Raw genomic sequence first — 21,998 nt, forward strand, 5'->3', positions numbered from 1 at the left:
TAGACAGTCAAAGTCTTTGAGAAACTATCATGATGGCCATAGCGTCATTCATATTGCTACCGTCTTAGAAGATTATATTTATGTGGAAGACCCCACTAAAAGGCACTGAGAGCCATCAGATACTATGAACTTTTAATTAATGGCAAAATGATTAAATGAGAGTTTGACTTACCATATCTATTGATCGAGGCATGGAAAAGGCTGAGGAATGAGCTTTCTTTTTTTTTCTTTTCTCAGCAAGCGGAGAAATATTCCTCTGCAATACTGCCTCTGCTGGTCATTCAGTATATTCTGCAGATGGAAAAGTCCACTGTTAGTCAATTTTTAGAACTTGAATACTTCCAAACCAAATGCAACACTACCAAAAAATGATTTCTATAAAGAGTCAATTATTAGTACTATGGCGTGTCTAATATTGTGAAAATCCAAAGCTCACTAAAAATTATATTCTCAATTTAGATTTCAACCTAGCAGACTTCTTTCAATCCTGTGCCTCATTTGCTGGTACTCTCTACACAACTCTAGCACCTATATGAGGACTTAGATAGAAAGATCTCTTGGCAGCCAAGAGATTGCGTACCCTTTTCACAGGAATTATTTTAGGTTATGGTACACCATAGCAAGTCAGGGATCTGATACGTTAAGGGAGGAAGGTTTATGCTACCGTTTGTGGGAATAAGAAAAACTATGAATAACAGATTCTAACATCTTCATTTTAGCACATCCCTCTCAGTAAACCTATAGAGAACTCCAGAATGTTATGATCAACCACTCCTTCAAACAAATGTATAAGTCTCAAATAATGGCCTAGTTCCTTTCATCTCACCACCTTAGTCTTCAGCTGGGCATCCTGTCTACATTGCTCCCTTGTCTATACGATGAGACATGTATCCTATTGCGTACTAGGCAACTGATTGGCCCTCATGTCAGATGACATCCTGCTGTAGCTTTGTGAAGTAATGGCACCATGTGACCAATCATCGTGGGTGACGATTACACCGGAGGACCAGACATCAGCAATTACACGCTAGGTAACTGTCTGTGAATATGACTGCACAGCAAGTAGGAGTTGCAATGGGAAAGTACACTGCACCATTGAAAGCATTGGGCTCCTATTTAAAGAGGGCTAGAGTTAGAAGAAGCAACTGATTGGCCCTCATGTCAGATGACACCCTGCTGTAGTTTTGGGATGTAATGGCACCACTTGACCAATCGCCCTGGGTGACGATTACACCGGAGTACCAGACATCAGCAATTACACACTAGTTAAGTATCTGGGAATATGACTGCACAGCAAGTAGGATGTGAAATGGGAAAATACTCTGCACCATTGAAAGCATTGGGATCCTATTTAAAGAGGGATAGAGTACGAACACAGTTTCTAAATAGCGGTCCATCTTGAGTATCAGAGACCCACTCACAGAGAGCAGGGAAAACGGTTGAATAGGTTCCCTCCATCAGAAAGTAAGTCAATTGCTCTAACCTAAGACACCTCATTCCAGCCTAAAAGATGGTAATTACCCCGGAGGACATATTGCCTGCAAAACTATCTAAAAAAGATTTTGTCAGCCACATAGACAGTCAAAGTCTTTGAGAAACTATCATGATGGCCATAGCGTCATTCATATTGCTACCGTCTTAGAAGATTATATTTATGTGGAAGACCCCACTAAAAGGCACTGAGAGCCATCAGATACTATGAACTTTTAATTAATGGCAAAATGATTAAATGAGAGTTTGACTTACCATATCTATTGATCGAGGCATGGAAAAGGCTGAGGAATGAGCTTTCTTTTTTTTTCTTTTCTCAGCAAGCGGAGAAATATTCCTCTGCAATACTGCCTCTGCTGGTCATTCAGTATATTCTGCAGATGGAAAAGTCCACTGTTAGTCAATTTTTAGAACTTGAATACTTCCAAACCAAATGCAACACTACCAAAAAATGATTTCTATAAAGAGTCAATTATTAGTACTATGGCGTGTCTAATATTGTGAAAATCCAAAGCTCACTAAAAATTATATTCTCAGTTTAGATTTCAACCTAGCAGACTTCTTTCAATCCTGTGCCTCATTTGCTAGTACTCTCTACACAACTCTAGCACCTATATGAGGACTTGGATAGAAAGATCTCTTTGGCAGCCAAGAGATAACGTACCCTTCTCACAGGAAATATTTTAGGTTATGGTACACCATAGCAATTCAGTGATCTGATACGTTAAGGGAGGAAGGTTTATGCTACCGTTTGTGGGAATAAGAAAAACCTATGAATAACAGATTCTAACATCTTCATTTTAGCACATCCCTCTTAGTAAACCTATAGAGAACTCCAGAATGTTATGATCAACCAATCCTTTAAACAAATGTATAAGTCTCAAATAATGGCCTAGTTCCTTTCATCTCACCACCTTAGTCTTCAGCTGGGCATCCGGTCTACATTGCTCCCTTTTCTATACGATGAGACATGTATCCTATTGCGTACTAGGCAACTGATTGGCCCTCATGTCAGATGACATCCTGCTGTAGCTTTGTGAAGTAATGGCACCACGTGACCAATCGTGTTGGGTGACGATTACACCGTAGGACCAGACATCAGCAATTACACACTAGGTAACTGTCTGTGAATATGACAGCACAGCAAGTAGGAGGTGCAATGGGAAAGTACACTGCACCATTGAAAGCATTGGGCTCCTATTTAAAGAGGGCTAGAGTTAGAAGAAGCAACTGATTGGCCCTCATGTCAGATGACATCCTGCTGTAGTTTTGGGATGTAATGGCACCACTTGACCAATCGCCCTGGGTGACGATTACACCGAAGGACCAGACATTAGCAATTACACACTAGTTAAGTATCTGGGAATATGACTGCACAGCAAGTAGGATGTGTAATGGGAAAATACTCTGCACCATTGAAAGCATTGGGATCCTATTTAAAGAGGGATAGAGTACGAACACAGTTTCTAAATAGCGGTCCATCTTGAGTATCAGAGACCCACTCACAGAGAGCAGGGAAAACGGTTGAATAGGTTCCCTCCATCAGAATTTAAGTCAATTGCTCTAACCTAAGACACCTCATTCCAGCCTAAAAGATGGTAATTACCCCGGAGGACATATTGCCTGCAAAACTATCTAAAGAAGATTTTGTCAGCCACATAGACAGTCAAAGTCTTTGAGAAACTATCATGATGGCCATAGCGTCATTCATATTGCTACCGTCTTAGAAGATTATATTTATGCGGAAGACCCCACTAAAAGGCACTGAGAGCCATCAGATACTATGAACTTTTAATTAATGGCAAAATGATTAAATGAGAGTTTGACTTACCATATCTATTGATCAAGGCATGGAAAAGGCTGAGGAATGAGCTTTCTTTTTTTTTCTTTTCTCAGCAAGCGGAGAAATATTCCTCTGCAATACTGCCTCTGCTGGTCATTCAGTATATTCTGCAGATGGAAAAGTCCACTGTTAGTCAATTTTTAGAACTTGAATACTTCCAAACCAAATGCAACACTACCAAAAAATGATTTCTATAAAGAGTCAATTATTAGTACTATGGCGTGTCTAATATTGTGAAAATCCAAAGCTCACTAAAAATTATATTCTCAATTTAGATTTCAACCTAGCAGACTTCTTTCAATCCTGTGCCTCATTTGCTGGTACTCTCTACACAACTCTAGCACCTATATGAGGACTTAGATAGAAAGATCTCTTTGGCAGCCAAGAGATTGCGTACCCTTTTCACAGGAATTATTTTAGGTTATGGTACACCATAGCAAGTCAGGGATCTGATACGTTAAGGGAGGAAGGTTTATGCTACCGTTTGTGGGAATAAGAAAAACTATGAATAACAGATTCTAACATCTTCATTTTAGCACATCCCTCTCAGTAAACCTATAGAGAACTCCAGAATTTTATGATCAACCACTCCTTCAAACAAATGTATAAGTCTCAAATAATGGCCTAGTTCCTTTCATCTCACCACCTTAGTCTTCAGCTGGGCATCCTGTCTACATTGCTCCCTTGTCTATACGATGAGACATGTATCCTATTGCGTACTAGGCAACTGATTGGCCCTCATGTCAGATGACATCCTGCTGTAGCTTTGTGAAGTAATGGCACCATGTGACCAATCATCGTGGGTGACGATTACACCGGAGGACCAGACATCAGCAATTACACGCTAGGTAACTGTCTGTGAATATGACTGCACAGCAAGTAGGAGTTGCAATGGGAAAGTACACTGCACCATTGAAAGCATTGGGCTCCTATTTAAAGAGGGCTAGAGTTAGAAGAAGCAACTGATTGGCCCTCATGTCAGATGACATCCTGCTGTAGTTTTGGGATGTAATGGCACCACTTGACCAATCGCCCTGGGTGACGATTACACCGGAGTACCAGACATCAGCAATTACACACTAGTTAAGTATCTGGGAATATGACTGCACAGCAAGTAGGATGTGAAATGGGAAAATACTCTGCACCATTGAAAGCATTGGGATCCTATTTAAAGAGGGATAGAGTACGAACACAGTTTCTAAATAGCGGTCCATCTTGAGTATCAGAGACCCACTCACAGAGAGCAGGGAAAACGGTTGAATAGGTTCCCTCCATCAGAAAGTAAGTCAATTGCTCTAACCTAAGACACCTCATTCCAGCCTAAAAGATGGTAATTACCCCGGAGGACATATTGCCTGCAAAACTATCTAAAGAAGATTTTGTCAGCCACATAGACAGTCAAAGTCTTTGAGAAACTATCATGATGGCCATAGCGTCATTCATATTGCTACCGTCTTAGAAGATTATATTTATGCGGAAGACCCCACTAAAAGGCACTGAGAGCCATCAGATACTATGAACTTTTAATTAATGGCAAAATGATTAAATGAGAGTTTGACTTACCATATCTATTGATCGAGGCATGGAAAAGGCTGAGGAATGAGCTTTCTTTTTTTTTCTTTTCTCAGCAAGCGGAGAAATATTCCTCTGCAATACTGCCTCTGCTGGTCATTCAGTATATTCTGCAGATGGAAAAGTCCACTGTTAGTCAATTTTTAGAACTTGAATACTTCCAAACCAAATGCAACACTACCAAAAAATGATTTCTATAAAGAGTCAATTATTAGTACTATGGCGTGTCTAATATTGTGAAAATCCAAAGCTCACTAAAAATTATATTCTCAATTTAGATTTCAACCTAGCAGACTTCTTTCAATCCTGTGCCTCATTTGCTGGTACTCTCTACACAACTCTAGCACCTATATGAGGACTTAGATAGAAAGATCTCTTGGCAGCCAAGAGATTGCGTACCCTTTTCACAGGAATTATTTTAGGTTATGGTACACCATAGCAAGTCAGGGATCTGATACGTTAAGGGAGGAAGGTTTATGCTACCGTTTGTGGGAATAAGAAAAACTATGAATAACAGATTCTAACATCTTCATTTTAGCACATCCCTCTCAGTAAACCTATAGAGAACTCCAGAATTTTATGATCAACCACTCCTTCAAACAAATGTATAAGTCTCAAATAATGGCCTAGTTCCTTTCATCTCACCACCTTAGTCTTCAGCTGGGCATCCTGTCTACATTGCTCCCTTGTCTATACGATGAGACATGTATCCTATTGCGTACTAGGCAACTGATTGGCCCTCATGTCAGATGACATCCTGCTGTAGCTTTGTGAAGTAATGGCACCATGTGACCAATCATCGTGGGTGACGATTACACCGGAGGACCAGACATCAGCAATTACACGCTAGGTAACTGTCTGTGAATATGACTGCACAGCAAGTAGGAGTTGCAATGGGAAAGTACACTGCACCATTGAAAGCATTGGGCTCCTATTTAAAGAGGGCTAGAGTTAGAAGAAGCAACTGATTGGCCCTCATGTCAGATGACATCCTGCTGTAGTTTTGGGATGTAATGGCACCACTTGACCAATCGCCCTGGGTGACGATTACACCGGAGTACCAGACATCAGCAATTACACACTAGTTAAGTATCTGGGAATATGACTGCACAGCAAGTAGGATGTGAAATGGGAAAATACTCTGCACCATTGAAAGCATTGGGATCCTATTTAAAGAGGGATAGAGTACGAACACAGTTTCTAAATAGCGGTCCATCTTGAGTATCAGAGACCCACTCACAGAGAGCAGGGAAAACGGTTGAATAGGTTCCCTCCATCAGAAAGTAAGTCAATTGCTCTAACCTAAGACACCTCATTCCAGCCTAAAAGATGGTAATTACCCCGGAGGACATATTGCCTGCAAAACTATCTAAAGAAGATTTTGTCAGCCACATAGACAGTCAAAGTCTTTGAGAAACTATCATGATGGCCATAGCGTCATTCATATTGCTACCGTCTTAGAAGATTATATTTATGCGGAAGACCCCACTAAAAGGCACTGAGAGCCATCAGATACTATGAACTTTTAATTAATGGCAAAATGATTAAATGAGAGTTTGACTTACCATATCTATTGATCGAGGCATGGAAAAGGCTGAGGAATGAGCTTTCTTTTTTTTTCTTTTCTCAGCAAGCGGAGAAATATTCCTCTGCAATACTGCCTCTGCTGGTCATTCAGTATATTCTGCAGATGGAAAAGTCCACTGTTAGTCAATTTTTAGAACTTGAATACTTCCAAACCAAATGCAACACTACCAAAAAATGATTTCTATAAAGAGTCAATTATTAGTACTATGGCGTGTCTAATATTGTGAAAATCCAAAGCTCACTAAAAATTATATTCTCAATTTAGATTTCAACCTAGCAGACTTCTTTCAATCCTGTGCCTCATTTGCTGGTACTCTCTACACAACTCTAGCACCTATATGAGGACTTAGATAGAAAGATCTCTTTGGCAGCCAAGAGATTGCGTACCCTTTTCACAGGAATTATTTTAGGTTATGGTACACCATAGCAAGTCAGGGATCTGATACGTTAAGGGAGGAAGGTTTATGCTACCGTTTGTGGGAATAAGAAAAACTATGAATAACAGATTCTAACATCTTCATTTTAGCACATCCCTCTCAGTAAACCTATAGAGAACTCCAGAATTTTATGATCAACCACTCCTTCAAACAAATGTATAAGTCTCAAATAATGGCCTAGTTCCTTTCATCTCACCACCTTAGTCTTCAGCTGGGCATCCTGTCTACATTGCTCCCTTGTCTATACGATGAGACATGTATCCTATTGCGTACTAGGCAACTGATTGGCCCTCATGTCAGATGACATCCTGCTGTAGCTTTGTGAAGTAATGGCACCATGTGACCAATCATCGTGGGTGACGATTACACCGGAGGACCAGACATCAGCAATTACACGCTAGGTAACTGTCTGTGAATATGACTGCACAGCAAGTAGGAGTTGCAATGGGAAAGTACACTGCACCATTGAAAGCATTGGGCTCCTATTTAAAGAGGGCTAGAGTTAGAAGAAGCAACTGATTGGCCCTCATGTCAGATGACATCCTGCTGTAGTTTTGGGATGTAATGGCACCACTTGACCAATCGCCCTGGGTGACGATTACACCGGAGTACCAGACATCAGCAATTACACACTAGTTAAGTATCTGGGAATATGACTGCACAGCAAGTAGGATGTGAAATGGGAAAATACTCTGCACCATTGAAAGCATTGGGATCCTATTTAAAGAGGGATAGAGTACGAACACAGTTTCTAAATAGCGGTCCATCTTGAGTATCAGAGACCCACTCACAGAGAGCAGGGAAAACGGTTGAATAGGTTCCCTCCATCAGAAAGTAAGTCAATTGCTCTAACCTAAGACACCTCATTCCAGCCTAAAAGATGGTAATTACCCCGGAGGACATATTGCCTGCAAAACTATCTAAAGAAGATTTTGTCAGCCACATAGACAGTCAAAGTCTTTGAGAAACTATCATGATGGCCATAGCGTCATTCATATTGCTACCGTCTTAGAAGATTATATTTATGCGGAAGACCCCACTAAAAGGCACTGAGAGCCATCAGATACTATGAACTTTTAATTAATGGCAAAATGATTAAATGAGAGTTTGACTTACCATATCTATTGATCGAGGCATGGAAAAGGCTGAGGAATGAGCTTTCTTTTTTTTTCTTTTCTCAGCAAGCGGAGAAATATTCCTCTGCAATACTGCCTCTGCTGGTCATTCAGTATATTCTGCAGATGGAAAAGTCCACTGTTAGTCAATTTTTAGAACTTGAATACTTCCAAACCAAATGCAACACTACCAAAAAATGATTTCTATAAAGAGTCAATTATTAGTACTATGGCGTGTCTAATATTGTGAAAATCCAAAGCTCACTAAAAATTATATTCTCAATTTAGATTTCAACCTAGCAGACTTCTTTCAATCCTGTGCCTCATTTGCTGGTACTCTCTACACAACTCTAGCACCTATATGAGGACTTAGATAGAAAGATCTCTTTGGCAGCCAAGAGATTGCGTACCCTTTTCACAGGAATTATTTTAGGTTATGGTACACCATAGCAAGTCAGGGATCTGATACGTTAAGGGAGGAAGGTTTATGCTACCGTTTGTGGGAATAAGAAAAACTATGAATAACAGATTCTAACATCTTCATTTTAGCACATCCCTCTCAGTAAACCTATAGAGAACTCCAGAATTTTATGATCAACCACTCCTTCAAACAAATGTATAAGTCTCAAATAATGGCCTAGTTCCTTTCATCTCACCACCTTAGTCTTCAGCTGGGCATCCTGTCTACATTGCTCCCTTGTCTATACGATGAGACATGTATCCTATTGCGTACTAGGCAACTGATTGGCCCTCATGTCAGATGACATCCTGCTGTAGCTTTGTGAAGTAATGGCACCATGTGACCAATCATCGTGGGTGACGATTACACCGGAGGACCAGACATCAGCAATTACACGCTAGGTAACTGTCTGTGAATATGACTGCACAGCAAGTAGGAGTTGCAATGGGAAAGTACACTGCACCATTGAAAGCATTGGGCTCCTATTTAAAGAGGGCTAGAGTTAGAAGAAGCAACTGATTGGCCCTCATGTCAGATGACATCCTGCTGTAGTTTTGGGATGTAATGGCACCACTTGACCAATCGCCCTGGGTGACGATTACACCGGAGTACCAGACATCAGCAATTACACACTAGTTAAGTATCTGGGAATATGACTGCACAGCAAGTAGGATGTGAAATGGGAAAATACTCTGCACCATTGAAAGCATTGGGATCCTATTTAAAGAGGGATAGAGTACGAACACAGTTTCTAAATAGCGGTCCATCTTGAGTATCAGAGACCCACTCACAGAGAGCAGGGAAAACGGTTGAATAGGTTCCCTCCATCAGAAAGTAAGTCAATTGCTCTAACCTAAGACACCTCATTCCAGCCTAAAAGATGGTAATTACCCCGGAGGACATATTGCCTGCAAAACTATCTAAAGAAGATTTTGTCAGCCACATAGACAGTCAAAGTCTTTGAGAAACTATCATGATGGCCATAGCGTCATTCATATTGCTACCGTCTTAGAAGATTATATTTATGCGGAAGACCCCACTAAAAGGCACTGAGAGCCATCAGATACTATGAACTTTTAATTAATGGCAAAATGATTAAATGAGAGTTTGACTTACCATATCTATTGATCGAGGCATGGAAAAGGCTGAGGAATGAGCTTTCTTTTTTTTTCTTTTCTCAGCAAGCGGAGAAATATTCCTCTGCAATACTGCCTCTGCTGGTCATTCAGTATATTCTGCAGATGGAAAAGTCCACTGTTAGTCAATTTTTAGAACTTGAATACTTCCAAACCAAATGCAACACTACCAAAAAATGATTTCTATAAAGAGTCAATTATTAGTACTATGGCGTGTCTAATATTGTGAAAATCCAAAGCTCACTAAAAATTATATTCTCAATTTAGATTTCAACCTAGCAGACTTCTTTCAATCCTGTGCCTCATTTGCTGGTACTCTCTACACAACTCTAGCACCTATATGAGGACTTAGATAGAAAGATCTCTTGGCAGCCAAGAGATTGCGTACCCTTTTCACAGGAATTATTTTAGGTTATGGTACACCATAGCAAGTCAGGGATCTGATACGTTAAGGGAGGAAGGTTTATGCTACCGTTTGTGGGAATAAGAAAAACTATGAATAACAGATTCTAACATCTTCATTTTAGCACATCCCTCTCAGTAAACCTATAGAGAACTCCAGAATTTTATGATCAACCACTCCTTCAAACAAATGTATAAGTCTCAAATAATGGCCTAGTTCCTTTCATCTCACCACCTTAGTCTTCAGCTGGGCATCCTGTCTACATTGCTCCCTTGTCTATACGATGAGACATGTATCCTATTGCGTACTAGGCAACTGATTGGCCCTCATGTCAGATGACATCCTGCTGTAGCTTTGTGAAGTAATGGCACCATGTGACCAATCATCGTGGGTGACGATTACACCGGAGGACCAGACATCAGCAATTACACGCTAGGTAACTGTCTGTGAATATGACTGCACAGCAAGTAGGAGTTGCAATGGGAAAGTACACTGCACCATTGAAAGCATTGGGCTCCTATTTAAAGAGGGCTAGAGTTAGAAGAAGCAACTGATTGGCCCTCATGTCAGATGACATCCTGCTGTAGTTTTGGGATGTAATGGCACCACTTGACCAATCGCCCTGGGTGACGATTACACCGGAGTACCAGACATCAGCAATTACACACTAGTTAAGTATCTGGGAATATGACTGCACAGCAAGTAGGATGTGAAATGGGAAAATACTCTGCACCATTGAAAGCATTGGGATCCTATTTAAAGAGGGATAGAGTACGAACACAGTTTCTAAATAGCGGTCCATCTTGAGTATCAGAGACCCACTCACAGAGAGCAGGGAAAACGGTTGAATAGGTTCCCTCCATCAGAAAGTAAGTCAATTGCTCTAACCTAAGACACCTCATTCCAGCCTAAAAGATGGTAATTACCCCGGAGGACATATTGCCTGCAAAACTATCTAAAGAAGATTTTGTCAGCCACATAGACAGTCAAAGTCTTTGAGAAACTATCATGATGGCCATAGCGTCATTCATATTGCTACCGTCTTAGAAGATTATATTTATGCGGAAGACCCCACTAAAAGGCACTGAGAGCCATCAGATACTATGAACTTTTAATTAATGGCAAAATGATTAAATGAGAGTTTGACTTACCATATCTATTGATCGAGGCATGGAAAAGGCTGAGGAATGAGCTTTCTTTTTTTTTCTTTTCTCAGCAAGCGGAGAAATATTCCTCTGCAATACTGCCTCTGCTGGTCATTCAGTATATTCTGCAGATGGAAAAGTCCACTGTTAGTCAATTTTTAGAACTTGAATACTTCCAAACCAAATGCAACACTACCAAAAAATGATTTCTATAAAGAGTCAATTATTAGTACTATGGCGTGTCTAATATTGTGAAAATCCAAAGCTCACTAAAAATTATATTCTCAATTTAGATTTCAACCTAGCAGACTTCTTTCAATCCTGTGCCTCATTTGCTGGTACTCTCTACACAACTCTAGCACCTATATGAGGACTTAGATAGAAAGATCTCTTGGCAGCCAAGAGATTGCGTACCCTTTTCACAGGAATTATTTTAGGTTATGGTACACCATAGCAAGTCAGGGATCTGATACGTTAAGGGAGGAAGGTTTATGCTACCGTTTGTGGGAATAAGAAAAACTATGAATAACAGATTCTAACATCTTCATTTTAGCACATCCCTCTCAGTAAACCTATAGAGAACTCCAGAATTTTATGATCAACCACTCCTTCAAACAAATGTATAAGTCTCAAATAATGGCCTAGTTCCTTTCATCTCACCACCTTAGTCTTCAGCTGGGCATCCTGTCTACATTGCTCCCTTGTCTATACGATGAGACATGTATCCTATTGCGTACTAGGCAACTGATTGGCCCTCATGTCAGATGACATCCTGCTGTAGCTTTGTGAAGTAATGGCACCATGTGACCAATCATCGTGGGTGACGATTACACCGGAGGACCAGACATCAGCAATTACACGCTAGGTAACTGTCTGTGAATATGACTGCACAGCAAGTAGGAGTTGCAATGGGAAAGTACACTGCACCATTGAAAGCATTGGGCTCCTATTTAAAGAGGGCTAGAGTTAGAAGAAGCAACTGATTGGCCCTCATGTCAGATGACATCCTGCTGTAGTTTTGGGATGTAATGGCACCACTTGACCAATCGCCCTGGGTGACGATTACACCGGAGTACCAGACATCAGCAATTACACACTAGTTAAGTATCTGGGAATATGACTGCACAGCAAGTAGGATGTGAAATGGGAAAATACTCTGCACCATTGAAAGCATTGGGATCCTATTTAAAGAGGGATAGAGTACGAACACAGTTTCTAAATAGCGGTCCATCTTGAGTATCAGAGACCCACTCACAGAGAGCAGGGAAAACGGTTGAATAGGTTCCCTCCATCAGAAAGTAAGTCAATTGCTCTAACCTAAGACACCTCATTCCAGCCTAAAAGATGGTAATTACCCCGGAGGACATATTGCCTGCAAAACTATCTAAAGAAGATTTTGTCAGCCACATAGACAGTCAAAGTCTTTGAGAAACTATCATGATGGCCATAGCGTCATTCATATTGCTACCGTCTTAGAAGATTATATTTATGCGGAAGACCCCACTAAAAGGCACTGAGAGCCATCAGATACTATGAACTTTTAATTAATGGCAAAATGATTAAATGAGAGTTTGACTTACCATATCTATTGATCGAGGCATGGAAAAGGCTGAGGAATGAGCTTTCTTTTTTTTTCTTTTCTCAGCAAGCGGAGAAATATTCCTCTGCAATACTGCCTCTGCTGGTCATTCAGTATATTCTGCAGATGGAAAAGTCCACTGTTAGTCAATTTTTAGAACTTGAATACTTCCAAACCAAATGCAACACTACCAAAAAATGATTTCTATAAAGAGTCAATTATTAGTACTATGGCGTGTCTAATATTGTGAAAATCCAAAGCTCACTAAAAATTATATTCTCAATTTAGATTTCAACCTAGCAGACTTCTTTCAATCCTGTGCCTCATTTGCTGGTACTCTCTACACAACTCTAGCACCTATATGAGGACTTAGATAGAAAGATCTCTTGGCAGCCAAGAGATTGCGTACCCTTTTCACAGGAATTATTTTAGGTTATGGTACACCATAGCAAGTCAGGGATCTGATACGTTAAGGGAGGAAGGTTTATGCTACCGTTTGTGGGAATAAGAAAAACTATGAATAACAGATTCTAACATCTTCATTTTAGCACATCCCTCTCAGTAAACCTATAGAGAACTCCAGAATTTTATGATCAACCACTCCTTCAAACAAATGTATAAGTCTCAAATAATGGCCTAGTTCCTTTCATCTCACCACCTTAGTCTTCAGCTGGGCATCCTGTCTACATTGCTCCCTTGTCTATACGATGAGACATGTATCCTATTGCGTACTAGGCAACTGATTGGCCCTCATGTCAGATGACATCCTGCTGTAGCTTTGTGAAGTAATGGCACCATGTGACCAATCATCGTGGGTGACGATTACACCGGAGGACCAGACATCAGCAATTACACGCTAGGTAACTGTCTGTGAATATGACTGCACAGCAAGTAGGAGTTGCAATGGGAAAGTACACTGCACCATTGAAAGCATTGGGCTCCTATTTAAAGAGGGCTAGAGTTAGAAGAAGCAACTGATTGGCCCTCATGTCAGATGACATCCTGCTGTAGTTTTGGGATGTAATTGCACCACTTGACCAATCGCCCTGGGTGACGATTACACCGGAGTACCAGACATCAGCAATTACACACTAGTTAAGTATCTGGGAATATGACTGCACAGCAAGTAGGATGTGAAATGGGAAAATACTCTGCACCATTGAAAGCATTGGGATCCTATTTAAAGAGGGATAGAGTACGAACACAGTTTCTAAATAGCGGTCCATCTTGAGTATCAGAGACCCACTCACAGAGAGCAGGGAAAACGGTTGAATAGGTTCCCTCCATCAGAAAGTAAGTCAATTGCTCTAACCTAAGACACCTCATTCCAGCCTAAAAGATGGTAATTACCCCGGAGGACATATTGCCTGCAAAACTATCTAAAGAAGATTTTGTCAGCCACATAGACAGTCAAAGTCTTTGAGAAACTATCATGATGGCCATAGCGTCATTCATATTGCTACCGTCTTAGAAGATTATATTTATGCGGAAGACCCCACTAAAAGGCACTGAGAGCCATCAGATACTATGAACTTTTAATTAATGGCAAAATGATTAAATGAGAGTTTGACTTACCATATCTATTGATCGAGGCATGGAAAAGGCTGAGGAATGAGCTTTCTTTTTTTTTCTTTTCTCAGCAAGCGGAGAAATATTCCTCTGCAATACTGCCTCTGCTGGTCATTCAGTATATTCTGCAGATGGAAAAGTCCACTGTTAGTCAATTTTTAGAACTTGAATACTTCCAAACCAAATGCAACACTACCAAAAAATGATTTCTATAAAGAGTCAATTATTAGTACTATGGCGTGTCTAATATTGTGAAAATCCAAAGCTCACTAAAAATTATATTCTCAATTTAGATTTCAACCTAGCAGACTTCTTTCAATCCTGTGCCTCATTTGCTGGTACTCTCTACACAACTCTAGCACCTATATGAGGACTTAGATAGAAAGATCTCTTGGCAGCCAAGAGATTGCGTACCCTTTTCACAGGAATTATTTTAGGTTATGGTACACCATAGCAAGTCAGGGATCTGATACGTTAAGGGAGGAAGGTTTATGCTACCGTTTGTGGGAATAAGAAAAACTATGAATAACAGATTCTAACATCTTCATTTTAGCACATCCCTCTCAGTAAACCTATAGAGAACTCCAGAATTTTATGATCAACCACTCCTTCAAACAAATGTATAAGTCTCAAATAATGGCCTAGTTCCTTTCATCTCACCACCTTAGTCTTCAGCTGGGCATCCTGTCTACATTGCTCCCTTGTCTATACGATGAGACATGTATCCTATTGCGTACTAGGCAACTGATTGGCCCTCATGTCAGATGACATCCTGCTGTAGCTTTGTGAAGTAATGGCACCATGTGACCAATCATCGTGGGTGACGATTACACCGGAGGACCAGACATCAGCAATTACACGCTAGGTAACTGTCTGTGAATATGACTGCACAGCAAGTAGGAGTTGCAATGGGAATGTACACTGCACCATTGAAAGCATTGGGCTCCTATTTAAAGAGGGCTAGAGTTAGAAGAAGCAACTGATTGGCCCTCATGTCAGATGACATCCTGCTGTAGTTTTGGGATGTAATGGCACCACTTGACCAATCGCCCTGGGTGACGATTACACCGGAGTACCAGACATCAGCAATTACACACTAGTTAAGTATCTGGGAATATGACTGCACAGCAAGTAGGATGTGAAATGGGAAAATACTCTGCACCATTGAAAGCATTGGGATCCTATTTAAAGAGGGATAGAGTACGAACACAGTTTCTAAATAGCGGTCCATCTTAAGTATCAGAGACGCACTCACAGAGAGCAGGGAAAACGGTTGAATAGGTTCCCTCCATCAGAAAGTAAGTCAATTGCTCTAACCTAAGACACCTCATTCCAGCCTAAAAGATGGTAATTACCCCGGAGGACATATTGCCTGCAAAACTATCTAAAGAAGATTTTGTCAGCCACATAGACAGTCAAAGTCTTTGAGAAACTATCATGATGGCCATAGCGTCATTCATATTGCTACCGTCTTAGAAGATTATATTTATGCGGAAGACCCCACTAAAAGGCACTGAGAGCCATCAGATACTATGAACTTTTAATTAATGGCAAAATGATTAAATGAGAGTTTGACTTACCATATCTATTGATCGAGGCATGGAAAAGGCTGAGGAATGAGCTTTCTTTTTTTTTCTTTTCTCAGCAAGCGGAGAAATATTCCTCTGCAATACTGCCTCTGCTGGTCATTCAGTATATTCTGCAGATGGAAAAGTCCACTGTTAGTCAATTTTTAGAACTTGAATACTTCCAAACCAAATGCAACACTACCAAAAAATGATTTCTATAAAGAGTCAATTATTAGTACTATGGCGTGTCTAATATTGTGAAAATCCAAAGCTCACTAAAAATTATATTCTCAATTTAGATTTCAACCTAGCAGACTTCTTTCAATCCTGTGCCTCATTTGCTGGTACTCTCTACACAACTCTAGCACCTATATGAGGACTTAGATAGAAAGATCTCTTGGCAGCCAAGAGATTGCGTACCCTTTTCACAGGAATTATTTTAGGTTATGGTACACCATAGCAAGTCAGGGATCTGATACGTTAAGGGAGGAAGGTTTATGCTACCGTTTGTGGGAATAAGAAAAACTATGAATAACAGATTCTAACATCTTCATTTTAGCACATCCCTCTCAGTAAACCTATAGAGAACTCCAGAATTTTATGATCAACCACTCCTTCAAACAAATGTATAAGTCTCAAATAATGGCCTAGTTCCTTTCATCTCACCACCTTAGTCTTCAGCTGGGCATCCTGTCTACATTGCTCCCTTGTCTATACGATGAGACATGTATCCTATTGCGTACTAGGCAACTGATTGGCCCTCATGTCAGATGACATCCTGCTGTAGCTTTGTGAAGTAATGGCACCATGTGACCAATCATCGTGGGTGACGATTACACCGGAGGACCAGACATCAGCAATTACACGCTAGGTAACTGTCTGTGAATATGACTGCACAGCAAGTAGGAGTTGCAATGGGAAAGTACACTGCACCATTGAAAGCATTGGGCTCCTATTTAAAGAGGGCTAGAGTTAGAAGAAGCAACTGATTGGCCCTCATGTCAGATGACATCCTGCTGTAGTTTTGGGATGTAATGGCACCACTTGACCAATCGCCCTGGGTGACGATTACACCGGAGTACCAGACATCAGCAATTACACACTAGTTAAGTATCTGGGAATATGACTGCACAGCAAGTAGGATGTGAAATGGGAAAATACTCTGCACCATTGAAAGCATTGGGATCCTATTTAAAGAGGGATAGAGTACGAACACAGTTTCTAAATAGCGGTCCATCTTAAGTATCAGAGACCCACTCACAGAGAGCAGGGAAAACGGTTGAATAGGTTCCCTCCATCAGAAAGTAAGTCAATTGCTCTAACCTAAGACACCTCATTCCAGCCTAAAAGATGGTAATTACCCCGGAGGACATATTGCCTGCAAAACTATCTAAAGAAGATTTTGTCAGCCACATAGACAGTCAAAGTCTTTGAGAAACTATCATGATGGCCATAGCGTCATTCATATTGCTACCGTCTTAGAAGATTATATTTATGCGGAAGACCCCACTAAAAGGCACTGAGAGCCATCAGATACTATGAACTTTTAATTAATGGCAAAATGATTAAATGAGAGTTTGACTTACCATATCTATTGATCGAGGCATGGAAAAGGCTGAGGAATGAGCTTTCTTTTTTTTTCTTTTCTCAGCAAGCGGAGAAATATTCCTCTGCAATACTGCCTCTGCTGGTCATTCAGTATATTCTGCAGATGGAAAAGTCCACTGTTAGTCAATTTTTAGAACTTGAATACTTCCAAACCAAATGCAACACTACCAAAAAATGATTTCTATAAAGAGTCAATTATTAGTACTATGGCGTGTCTAATATTGTGAAAATCCAAAGCTCACTAAAAATTATATTCTCAATTTAGATTTCAACCTAGCAGACTTCTTTCAATCCTGTGCCTCATTTGCTGGTACTCTCTACACAACTCTAGCACCTATATGAGGACTTAGATAGAAAGATCTCTTTGGCAGCCAAGAGATTGCGTACCCTTTTCACAGGAATTATTTTAGGTTATGGTACACCATAGCAAGTCAGGGATCTGATACGTTAAGGGAGGAAGGTTTATGCTACCGTTTGTGGGAATAAGAAAAACTATGAATAACAGATTCTAACATCTTCATTTTAGCACATCCCTCTCAGTAAACCTATAGAGAACTCCAGAATTTTATGATCAACCACTCCTTCAAACAAATGTATAAGTCTCAAATAATGGCCTAGTTCCTTTCATCTCACCACCTTAGTCTTCAGCTGGGCATCCTGTCTACATTGCTCCCTTGTCTATACGATGAGACATGTATCCTATTGCGTACTAGGCAACTGATTGGCCCTCATGTCAGATGACATCCTGCTGTAGCTTTGTGAAGTAATGGCACCATGTGACCAATCATCGTGGGTGACGATTACACCGGAGGACCAGACATCAGCAATTACACGCTAGGTAACTGTCTGTGAATATGACTGCACAGCAAGTAGGAGTTGCAATGGGAAAGTACACTGCACCATTGAAAGCATTGGGCTCCTATTTAAAGAGGGCTAGAGTTAGAAGAAGCAACTGATTGGCCCTCATGTCAGATGACATCCTGCTGTAGTTTTGGGATGTAATGGCACCACTTGACCAATCGCCCTGGGTGACGATTACACCGGAGTACCAGACATCAGCAATTACACACTAGTTAAGTATCTGGGAATATGACTGCACAGCAAGTAGGATGTGAAATGGGAAAATACTCTGCACCATTGAAAGCATTGGGATCCTATTTAAAGAGGGATAGAGTACGAACACAGTTTCTAAATAGCGGTCCATCTTGAGTATCAGAGACCCACTCACAGAGAGCAGGGAAAACGGTTGAATAGGTTTCCTCCATCAGAAAGTAAGTCAATTGCTCTAACCTAAGACACCTCATTCCAGCCTAAAAGATGGTAATTACCCCGGAGGACATATTGCCTGCAAAACTATCTAAAGAAGATTTTGTCAGCCACATAGACAGTCAAAGTCTTTGAGAAACTATCATGATGGCCATAGCGTCATTCATATTGCTACCGTCTTAGAAGATTATATTTATGCGGAAGACCCCACTAAAAGGCACTGAGAGCCATCAGATACTATGAACTTTTAATTAATGGCAAAATGATTAAATGAGAGTTTGACTTACCATATCTATTGATCGAGGCATGGAAAAGGCTGAGGAATGAGCTTTCTTTTTTTTTCTTTTCTCAGCAAGCGGAGAAATATTCCTCTGCAATACTGCCTCTGCTGGTCATTCAGTATATTCTGCAGATGGAAAAGTCCACTGTTAGTCAATTTTTAGAACTTGAATACTTCCAAACCAAATGCAACACTACCAAAAAATGATTTCTATAAAGAGTCAATTATTAGTACTATGGCGTGTCTAATATTGTGAAAATCCAAAGCTCACTAAAAATTATATTCTCAATTTAGATTTCAACCTAGCAGACTTCTTTCAATCCTGTGCCTCATTTGCTGGTACTCTCTACACAACTCTAGCACCTATATGAGGACTTAGATAGAAAGATCTCTTGGCAGCCAAGAGATTGCGTACCTTTTTCACAGGAATTATTTTAGGTTATGGTACACCATAGCAAGTCAGGGATCTGATACGTTAAGGGAGGAAGGTTTATGCTACCGTTTGTGGGAATAAGAAAAACTATGAATAACAGATTCTAACATCTTCATTTTAGCACATCCCTCTCAGTAAACCTATAGAGAACTCCAGAATTTTATGATCAACCACTCCTTCAAACAAATGTATAAGTCTCAAATAATGGCCTAGTTCCTTTCATCTCACCACCTTAGTCTTCAGCTGGGCATCCTGTCTACATTGCTCCCTTGTCTATACGATGAGACATGTATCCTATTGCGTACTAGGCAACTGATTGGCCCTCATGTCAGATGACATCCTGCTGTAGCTTTGTGAAGTAATGGCACCATGTGACCAATCATCGTGGGTGACGATTACACCGGAGGACCAGACATCAGCAATTACACGCTAGGTAACTGTCTGTGAATATGACTGCACAGCAAGTAGGAGTTGCAATGGGAAAGTACACTGCACCATTGAAAGCATTGGGCTCCTATTTAAAGAGGGCTAGAGTTAGAAGAAGCAACTGATTGGCCCTCATGTCAGATGACATCCTGCTGTAGTTTTGGGATGTAATGGCACCACTTGACCAATCGCCCTGGGTGACGATTACACCGGAGTACCAGACATCAGCAATTACACACTAGTTAAGTATCTGGGAATATGACTGCACAGCAAGTAGGATGTGAAATGGGAAAATATTCTGCACCATTGAAAGCATTGGGATCCTATTTAAAGAGGGATAGAGTACGAACACAGTTTCTAAATAGCGGTCCATCTTAAGTATCAGAGACCCACTCACAGAGAGCAGGGAAAACGGTTGAATAGGTTCCCTCCATCAGAAAGTAAGTCAATTGCTCTAACCTAAGACACCTCATTCCAGCCTAAAAGATGGTAATTACCCCGGAGGACATATTGCCTGCAAAACTATCTAAAGAAGATTTTGTCAGCCACATAGACAGTCAAAGTCTTTGAGAAACTATCATGATGGCCATAGCGTCATTCATATTGCTACCGTCTTAGAAGATTATATTTATGCGGAAGACCCCACTAAAAGGCACTGAGAGCCATCAGATACTATGAACTTTTAATTAATGGCAAAATGATTAAATGAGAGTTTGACTTACCATATCTATTGATCGAGGCATGGAAAAGGCTGAGGAATGAGCTTTCTTTTTTTTTCTTTTCTCAGCAAGCGGAGAAATATTCCTCTGCAATACTGCCTCTGCTGGTCATTCAGTATATTCTGCAGATGGAAAAGTCCACTGTTAGTCAATTTTTAGAACTTGAATACTTCCAAACCAAATGCAACACTACCAAAAAATGATTTCTATAAAGAGTCAATTATTAGTACTATGGCGTGTCTAATATTGTGAAAATCCAAAGCTCACTAAAAATTATATTCTCAATTTAGATTTCAACCTAGCAGACTTCTTTCAATCCTGTGCCTCATTTGCTGGTACTCTCTACACAACTCTAGCACCTATATGAGGACTTAGATAGAAAGATCTCTTTGGCAGCCAAGAGATTGCGTACCCTTTTCACAGGAATTATTTTAGGTTATGGTACACCATAGCAAGTCAGGGATCTGATACGTTAAGGGAGGAAGGTTTATGCTACCGTTTGTGGGAATAAGAAAAACTATGAATAACAGATTCTAACATCTTCATTTTAGCACATCCCTCTCAGTAAACCTATAGAGAACTCCAGAATTTTATGATCAACCACTCCTTCAAACAAATGTATAAGTCTCAAATAATGGCCTAGTTCCTTTCATCTCACCACCTTAGTCTTCAGCTGGGCATCCTGTCTACATTGCTCCCTTGTCTATACGATGAGACATGTATCCTATTGCGTACTAGGCAACTGATTGGCCCTCATGTCAGATGACATCCTGCTGTAGCTTTGTGAAGTAATGGCACCATGTGACCAATCATCGTGGGTGACGATTACACCGGAGGACCAGACATCAGCAATTACACGCTAGGTAACTGTCTGTGAATATGACTGCACAGCAAGTAGGAGTTGCAATGGGAAAGTACACTGCACCATTGAAAGCATTGGGCTCCTATTTAAAGAGGGCTAGAGTTAGAAGAAGCAACTGATTGGCCCTCATGTCAGATGACATCCTGCTGTAGTTTTGGGATGTAATGGCACCACTTGACCAATCGCCCTGGGTGACGATTACACCGGAGTACCAGACATCAGCAATTACACACTAGTTAAGTATCTGGGAATATGACTGCACAGCAAGTAGGATGTGAAATGGGAAAATACTCTGCACCATTGAAAGCATTGGGATCCTATTTAAAGAGGGATAGAGTACGAACACAGTTTCTAAATAGCGGTCCATCTTGAGTATCAGAGACCCACTCACAGAGAGCAGGGAAAACGGTTGAATAGGTTCCCTCCATCAGAAAGTAAGTCAATTGCTCTAACCTAAGACACCTCATTCCAGCCTAAAAGATGGTAATTACCCCGGAGG

Source organism: Lissotriton vulgaris, chromosome 5 (genome assembly GCF_964263255.1).
Source record: "Lissotriton vulgaris chromosome 5, aLisVul1.2, whole genome shotgun sequence".
In the NCBI taxonomy this organism is placed as follows: Eukaryota; Metazoa; Chordata; class Amphibia; order Caudata; family Salamandridae; genus Lissotriton; species Lissotriton vulgaris.